A 9457-nucleotide genomic window follows, 5' to 3' on the forward strand; every position below is an offset into this window, starting at 1 on the left:
GTTTTTGTATGCGTAATTTGCAGACTAAACAATTCGTAAAACTCATATGTATTGCCTTTTTATGTTATGACAACTGTTTTAGTCAGTTTTGGGCAAAAACAAACCAGTTCAATATATGTTTACATTTTGAACCTCAAATGTACAAGATGGCCGAACACCCCTCTATATAATATTAAGTTTATCAACAGAAGACAACAACATTTGATGGAAATTCATACTAACAAAACACATATGTAAACATGCAATAACAAGACTCGGGTTTTGTTTACAAAACAAAGAAATAAAAACTCTTTATCGTGCTTCTAACTCAATATTTGAATTTTAAATTTTGGCAAGTCATTACAAATACCCAAATTAACCATTTTGAACATAAAGAAAAAGGAAATAATGAAATTTAAAATGTTCTGTCGAAGTCGATTTAAAGAATATTTAGATATGCTCCTCTATATAATTTAAAAAAATGATCTTTCACGATTCATGATTTTTTATCTTTGATATGTTGTGGCCTAGTATAATAAGATACCTATATACTTTATTTATTATCTATTTCAAGTTCTGCTTATTGAGAGCAGAAAAGGGGCAATAAATGTCTGATTTCTGAAGCATCAACTCGTGTCAGTACTTTCAGTACTTTGATTCTTCATGTTTAACATAAAGAGAAATTACCTCCGTAGAAAAATGACCCCGCCATAAACCAAGAATTATATAGATATATGGGTTCCTCCATATCCAAGACACTCTGCTCAGCTGATTTTAAGGTTAAAACAGGTTGTCAATGGTGCATGCAAAATTAGCCCAGATTTCCTCTGAAATTTTCTAGAACACCAAACAGCGACCCGATTATAGTGTATTGGACCTTCAAACTGCCCCGAAAAAAAACCAGCAGATTATCCAGAAAGTTTGTTTTACCGTCGTTAACCTTAAAACCTTGAGTAAAATGAGTTTTTAGACGCTTGTATGGTATACAGAAATAATAAAAATATGCCGCTAAAACGACAATATTAAAGTGAAATATGAATTTAGCTCACTTCATGAAAAAGCGCTTTTTATACATATTATCAATTTTAAAATTAACGATATGTTATTTTGCCGGCAAGTAGTTTTCGAATTTCGAATTTCGCACATTTTTATAATATGAATTCTCGAACTTTTCCGACAAGAATTTCGAGAAAACCCAGTATGAATCATGTTGTGTAAAATTTAAAGATAGAATTAATTCCACCAAACTGTTTATCAGTAATCGAAATTTTTCTAAAAATTGTACACGTATGGATCCAAGCAATATTGAATTCTAGTCTCCTTTAACCAGACGCTTGGCTGTCTCCGTTAATATCCGACAACCAAGAGAGACTCTCTGCTTGTCGGAGATTTACGGAGACAGCCGAGCGTCTGGTTGAACGAGACTATATTTAACTTTGGCGTAGGAATACATGCAACTACAAAAACAATTAAACTGTTCGTACTATATCAAATATGACTATTTTCAATGGTTTATAAATACGTTTCTTTTGGAAAAACAATGGTACAGCATACAATACACCGAATTTATCTATTATTTTCAAGATATACGTCTTGTGAGCGGTGATGATTTGTGCTTAGGTCCAAACACTGTTTCACTTTCGAGAAAATAGTCTGATTTGGAGTGTCAGTTCCTGGAAAAGATATGACAAGTTTGGTTGATTGATGCCTCCATTTTTACATTTTGTGATATTTTTGATACTCTAAAAAATAAGAAGATTATATCAATTTATTTATGATTATTTATTATTCAAAAAGAATAAATCTAAAACAGCGAGGAAAAATCGTGAAATAATTTCTCTAGCCACGTGTCGTGATTTTTTCGTGAAGTCAATTTTCGTCATTCATTTAAATTAAAGGTATTATGCAACATCTATCACAAAAAGTATAAGACTTCAATGGGACTTAAGTTTAATAAATAATTAAAATTTAAAATAAATTTAAAATGATATATCAAATACATTAGATTGCCAAGATAAGTTTATTAGACAATATGAAATATCGGGATCATCCTCCTCTTTAGAGAGTTGACAGTTCAATGATAGTTTTCCAATTGCAACTTATTAGGCACTGCAACATAAAAACCAAATTAGTTACTAGTATGCAAGCAATGTATAAATGAGATAAAGAAAAAGGCGAGGGGTCTAAAAAGCGGAAACAGATAGAAACAAATGGAAAAAACTTGTCAGAAAAGAAATTAACCTAATGCATGTGAAGGATTTTTTTGTGTAGATATGAAAAAAACTATTAACCGATGTAATAAGAAAGCATCGAAGCAAGTAAGAAATTACAAGGAAAAAGTATATAACAAGGGAAATACACAAAAGATGATATAAGCATAAAATAAAGACGTCTCAATACCTAGATCTGGTTACAGCAATCTTCCATGCGGCGTTCTTCAATCAAACCGCGCTTATGAGGACTTTGTCTTTTCTGTTGAAAAGAAAAAGATTGGAAGGTAATAAACTTGCAAAACTTTTGTAACAAATTGGAAATTTCAAAACCGTCAAAATTTTCAACGATGTCGATATTTACCTATTATTTAATCTTTCGTGTTTCGATTCTGTGTGTTTAAATTGATAAATGTAAGATGTTTCATATCATTTGATTAGGTATAATAATTATTGTTAAACCATTTTCGCATAATTTAAAAAAAATCATTGATGCTTGGATTTAAAAAAAAATCATTATGTAATCGTGCAGCATGAAAGGGTGAGCGTTGATCATAAAAGATGATTTTTGTATGCTTTAGTGGAAGAGCATAAATAATGACGTAATTTTACCAAAGAGTTTGTGTGTCGTGGGTATATATTCACGTGCCAAGAATGTGGTATTTTGAAACCGTTTAAAATATGTGCTATAAACTTTTTAGATACATCGATAGAGGCAAATGTTTTGACAATGCTCTTTCAAAAAACCTGGTTCTTTTTTATAAAATGGTGTAGGATTTTAAAAAGCAGCTACCACTGAATGTTTTGGCTTTATATTGTTAGATACAATTATAATCTTATTACATTAGACTCTTGGTTATTAAAAAAGCTTGCTAAAATTGTTTCATTTACACCTTTTGAATGTAAGCATCCGCAATAATGATATTATATGCATGTAATATCAAAGTGGTTAAAACGCATACTATCTACTGTCAATTCAAGGTAGAAGGAAGGTTAAAATACGTTTTTATTATATTAGAGAAAGATTGTTGTTTGAGCCATCAGCTTTTTATAAATATCAAATAATACTTAAAAAATACGTATTGTTGATAAGGTTCATACAGTGAAACAGAATATACCCCGTTTAAACGTTGGTAGCACTGTCTACACTTGACTGAGCAGGAAGCGTTACAGCAGACGTAATAACAAGGAGGTTCGTTACAGGTCACGTGGGTCAGGCAGACGACAGCCATCAAAAGCCGAATCTGTTTCATCTTGCCACCTGTATAATAAAAAACCTTGCGCCAAATACATGTGCTGATGTTCATATAGTCATTGTTGTTCGCAGTGTTTGGGAAAAACGCTAATAAACAATATTCAGTTCACAGTGTTAACAGTATTTTACACAACACTTTTTTTTCTGTCACGATTGTGTTGTGTTTCAGCAATGGCACGTTTTGTGAAAGATAGTAGTATTAAGAGTATTTTTGTTAAGTTCCAGTAAAGCAACAATATAATAGCACAATTTGCGCGACAATTAATTCAAACAAATTTTCCGATCCTGGCATCTACCAAATTGTTTAGTAGTAAGTTTAGTTAGACTGGTTATCGGCTTACCTGAAAGTTTGGGTTTATAGCACGTGACTATCGGATATTTTTTTTAAAAATCAGTCGTCTGTTTCGAATTAAAAAAAAGTAAGTTTGCTTGAAAACTTTCCTGAATATGTTTTAAACATTAGATCGTCAATGAACGATCATTGTTTACCACTAATTTACATCTTTGCACTTTCAGCAGTGGGAAAAGTGACGTAATAAGATAAAATATACTTTTACCTCTTTGTAGTACGTTTTTTTTTATCCTTTCTTTGATTTGACATTTACATCAATATTTATTACATACTTAGAACTAAATACAGGGTTTTTGTTTTGTTTTGTTTCTTTCTTCTTCTTTTTGCATGTGTGATACAGATAACATTACAAAACTCGCATCGGCCTTTGGGCCCGATAAAGGTTATCAGCCCTAGGGCTAATACGGATCCATATCATATACCTAGTAGTGTATCAGCCCTGATACACGTGTTTTGGACTAGGAGAGACAGCAACCAAAAGCTAGGGTTGTATCGCCCTCGGGGCTGATATTTCTCTGTCTCAGCCCGTCGTCAGAAGGGTGTATTGCCCTCAAATTTAAAATAGCTAATCCCAAATATCTCTGCTTTAAATTAAGACTAGTTTGTAAAATAACGATAGAATAACAAATAAATAATACAAAGCATCACCTTACACGTCTGAATATTTTTAATTATTGCTAAACATTGAAAAATGATATTTCAAAAATAGCGCCAAAGAGTGATATGTATCTAAGTAAGAGGAGGTAACCTACACAACGATTGTGTTGTAGTGTGGTGTGAATGTACATGGGAGCGAGTTAACTTGATACCGGGTGAGTGTGCGCATGCGTGAGTTGTTGAATGTCGTCTGGCTGTTGTGTACATGGTGTGTTGTGCATGGTGAGTTGCGGTGTGGGTTGCAGACATTTGTAAGTGCAGAGCGGGTACTTGCCTTATATTTATATGTAAGTGTTGTATGAGACCATAATTAAACATCACAGTAATAATTACAACCGTTGTCAGTTGTGCATACGAGCATATAATACTTCACTGGCGCTGCGAGCAATCGAATTTCTGGCGGGAAGCGCCGAAGTGTCAAATATAAGTATTTTCTGGAAGTTTTGGAGTAAGATTTACAGTTGTTTAATTTGCAATAACTATATTGAGATTTATTCAATGATTCGGGTAGGATTTAATAAATAGTTTAGTCTTTATTTTGCTAGAAAAAAAAATGGTGAGACTAATCACCGGAAATTAAGGCATGTGTAGGGGTAAGGCACGTGGTATGCAACTACCGTATACTCACAAGATAAATAAGTCAAGACGTTGTTTTTTGAATTAATTTTATAGTTGTTAGGTATTTGAAATTGATAAAGTTGTATATGTGCATTCTTGAATATTGTGCAAAATTTAAACAATATGTGTGACCCCCCCCCCCCCCCTTCAAGAAAACAAAATGTCCTAAATGATAATTTAAAATAAATATCACCACTTGTACTTATGAAGATCTGAGGGCATTACCGGGTGTTGGTCAGGTGTTAGCTGACCGGATTTGGGACCTCAGAAAACATGGCCGTATTTCTTTAGAAGATCTAGACACCATTCCAAAGCTGAGAATTACCCCTGAGTTGTTAGATTATCTTGAAATCAACTCAGTAGATCACTCTGACCATGAAGATGCTGAACAACTTCCTAGTGACGGTATGGATGACTATCTAGCCGAATATATGGGTAGTAGTTTACTAGACGATAGCTATGATGACTTAAATGTGAAGATTCCCAAGTCTGTCCCCAAAGAGATAGGACACAAGCCTTTGGCTAAAAATTATCCCCATACAGCTCAACCCTTGTCTGAACCAAGACGACGTCGAATTTTACCCTCAAAACACAATGGTACAAATAATCAGATCAACCACGAATATAAATATGAACCTGACCATACAGAACCTATAGGTGAAAGTCATGGGCATCCCACAACAGGTTACAGACATACGCGTAGGCGAACCTTGCCTTCACCTCAACTTTCGCCAACCTTTGAGCGACGTAGAACACAAATCATGGAAAACCGAGAGCAACATGTACGACAACCTCAACTTGCACCAACTTACGAACGACGTCAAACAACACAAGTCATCGAAAACCAAGGGCGACACGTAAGACAACCTGTGTACTTGCCTAAGGGTTTACAGTATGATGGAACCACCAATTGGGAATCTTTCCTTGTGAAATTCAACCGATATGCAGATGTGTCACGATGGACGACTACAGAACGTAAAGACCAGTTATGTTGGTGTCTCCAGGGAAAAGCAAGTGAATTCTATACCACTATTGTGAGCAGAGACTATGACATAGACTATTTTGCATTAATCCGCAAATTGGAGAGTCCAGTGAGGACATTTCTGTCATAGTTAAGAACACACAGCTTGGTACCATTGCGGAAGTAGGTGATCTGTTCCATTCGGAGGAGGATATGGAGGATTCGTCCCTGTGGAGGTCCAGGAGTCAGGACCCAGCACGTCAGGAGGCAAATAGACATAAGATCCTGCGTCTGGTAGACTACGTGGTCCCGGGACATGGAAAGATATTCCAAACACCGAGAAAGTGATCCATGATGCTGACTGTCCAAGAACTTTTATTTATGGTGCAAGGAATGCCTTATATCAGGAACTTCAGTGTCATATCTTAGTGACTGTAATTTTTTTATATTTTCAACACATTTCTTATTTTGATATAAAAACACTTGACTGTTCATTGTTCATGTATGTGTAGATTCAGATATTTACATATGGCAATATTGATGCAAAGTATATGTGTGTGTTTCATTAACATATCTTTAGGTGAGTTTAAAAGAGATATTTACATATGGCAATTATTTTGCTCTTCAATATTTTTAGGTTTAATTCCATGTATGATGATTTGACTCATTGTGCTAGTGTTTGTATCTATGATATTAAGGAATTGTTTATGAGATTAGTATATTTCTGTGTGTAAAAATGTGAGATATATCCACTTTAAACCATTATTATCATTTCAGTTTATAAACTTCTATATTTGAGTCAATAATTAACTAACAACAAGTATAGTCAACCACATTGAGCATAATTACTATTGTTAAATACTCTTGTTTATGGACATTGTCTTAGGCATGTTAAGTATTAAGGTACAGGAGTACCCTCTTTTTTTCAGAGGGGAGGGGAGTGTAGTGTGGTGTGAATGTACATGGGAGCGAGTTAACTTGATACCGGGTGAGTGTGCGCATGCGTGAGTTGTTGAATGTCGTCTGGCTGTTGTGTACATGGTGTGTTGTGCATGGTGAGTTGCGGTGTGGGTTGCAGACATTTGTAAGTGCAGAGCGGGTACTTGCCTTATATTTATATGTAAGTGTTGTATGCAGACCATAATTAAACATCACAGTATTAATTACAACCGTTGTCAGTTGTGCACACGAGCATATAATACTTCAGTGTATTTAGAACGCTTTATTTAATATCATTCAACATTTAAATTATGGAGGGTATAAAGAAGGATGGTACGAGGCTTAATCTTAGAAAACCAGAGTTTAGATTGTAAAAATTAAGTGGTTAATTAACTTAAAGTAATGGATGCGCTTAAGAACGTTCTCAAGCAACTTGCTTTAAAACTTACAGTATGGATTTTCATGAATGGAATCAGACATGCAGGAAACTTACGAAATCCCAGTGAAAGAATTTGACTCATTACGAAGTTGCGTAGGATGGCAGTTTCTCTCTCAATAAATTTGAATTCTAGAAGATAGTGCTTCGTCTCAGACGACAGACTCTCTTCTACTGTATGTCAAACGACGGTGGTTTGTCAACAAAGTCCGACAACTCTTACAGTTCTTAACACATATAAAAACGAATAAAAACGAACGAGTTTTGTAAATCCGAACAAAAATCTTTAGCTTCTTAATGATAAATTATATTCCTTATATGGAATTTGAATTTGAATAATAGTCTTTTATTTTAGATATACGATATAAACAACATCACACTGTTGTTTTGATATCGTCCCTGGTATCAGCCCTCAGATGGTATCGGCCGGTGCCCTTCACTCTTGGGCCGATACCAATCGCTCGGGCTAATACCAGGGCCGAGATCAAATCAACAGTGTGATATTCTATATGTATCACACTCCTCTGCCTTTTTTTTTTGTTTTGTTTTGTTTTTTGTTGGGTTTTTTTTTGGGTTTTTTGTTGTTGTTTTTTGTTTCGGTTTTTATGCAAAAAACATTTGTTGAAGTCAACAAATTTGTAATGCAGTTGAAAACTTCAAATGCTAGTAAATGTTTTGGAGCAGTTAATTTTAAAAGCTGAGGAAATTCCGGTTCTGTAGCTACATGTTTGGTAAAACAATATAAGATCTCATATCTTTATTTAATACATGTACATACTTCTTTAAAATAATATTTAAAATCATTTTTCCCTAAGTTTATGGGGTTTTTTTTCTAATTTTATTATACTGTTTCAGCCCTTGGTCAATATCATCCCTCGGGCCTTTGGCCTTTAAGAATATATTGAAGTATCGAGCTGATACTGGCTGTGCACTGGAAAAGGGGTATCTTCTGTATTATTCTCTATATATAACATGTATAAACAAAATTAATTCAATAAATTCCGAGAGATTCACAGCACGGTCTACCGCCTGATTGCACAATTAAGTATTGATAAGTCTACGATTTTGGGTATTACGATATGATAACAAACGAATAATTTTATGAATTTTGTTTATGTATTATAACCCCTAAACGACTTAGTCTGTTCAAGGGGCATAATTCAAATTACATTTTGCATAGTATCAAATTGCCATGTACAGGGATGTTACTGTTATTACCACGAAACAGATAACTGGTACAGTTAATCGTAAAAACTCTGCAAATTGGGGCGTGTTAAAAAGCACAAAAAATTAACAGATTGATAGATAGGAGTTCACCTTTTTCATATTTTTTATTTGCTTTAAAATACGTTCAAAAAGAGATTTCTTTGAAAATATGAAAATGTTACATTTTGTTTTCAATACTTTTGTTAACCGATTTTTATTTACTGAGTCTAGTGGGATATCGGCCAATTCGACCAACAGACGGATCTTCTTGAAAAATTGCCAGTGCATTAACAACGTTATATCAATTATTTGTGAAAATTTTACATACCATTATCGTGAATCCTTTATTAAATATGTATAGATTGAAACTCATTAATTTTTAAAATCATATATCACTTTTTTATATATAATAATAATATTAATATTAACTGATAATTCTTTTACCTCCTTGTAAGTTTCCATCTTGCCTCCTCCTTGCTAATTGAAGTCGATTTATATATACATTGTAGTTAATATGTATTTCATAACTTGATTTTTCTAAAACGTGTTGCATGTATTTAGATACTTAAATCCGGTTTATGGGGTCGATGTTCCGGGATTCATGAAATCAAATTTCTTTCCAACGTTTACATCCGGCAGTATACCAGAACATATAAACACAGCAGTGGAGTCCAATTTCCACATCCCCCAATGGCAAGCGATTCTGATCTACTTCGTTTGATATAAACCCTTGACCGAATAGGCAGAGTTTGACGGGGTTAAAAACCTCACACGCTTGGTGGTGTCATAAAAGTTTGCTTTATCCAATTAGAAACGTTCAGCTTGTTTCAAGAATGATTTTAAT

General features: G+C 34.0%; 1 long non-coding RNA gene across 2 annotated transcripts; it reads right to left on the minus strand.

Moving 5' to 3' along the window:
• Nucleotides 1–1980: 1980 nt before the first annotated feature.
• On the minus strand, nucleotides 1981–9108 carry LOC136274853 (uncharacterized). 2 transcript variants are annotated; one of them, XR_010713280.1, is made up of 4 exons: nucleotides 9058–9108; nucleotides 3308–3450; nucleotides 2380–2451; nucleotides 1981–2088 (listed from the first exon to the last, which is right to left on the minus strand). It is a non-coding gene; the product is annotated as an uncharacterized lncRNA (long non-coding RNA). The 2 variants fall into 2 exon arrangements; XR_010713281.1 differs by lacking the exon at nucleotides 9058–9108 and adding an exon at nucleotides 7465–7672.
• Between the last annotated feature and the right edge of the window lie 349 nt (nucleotides 9109–9457).

The sequence above is a fragment of the Magallana gigas genome, chromosome 4, assembly GCF_963853765.1.
Source record: "Magallana gigas chromosome 4, xbMagGiga1.1, whole genome shotgun sequence".
NCBI classification, from domain to species: Eukaryota; Metazoa; Mollusca; class Bivalvia; order Ostreida; family Ostreidae; genus Magallana; species Magallana gigas.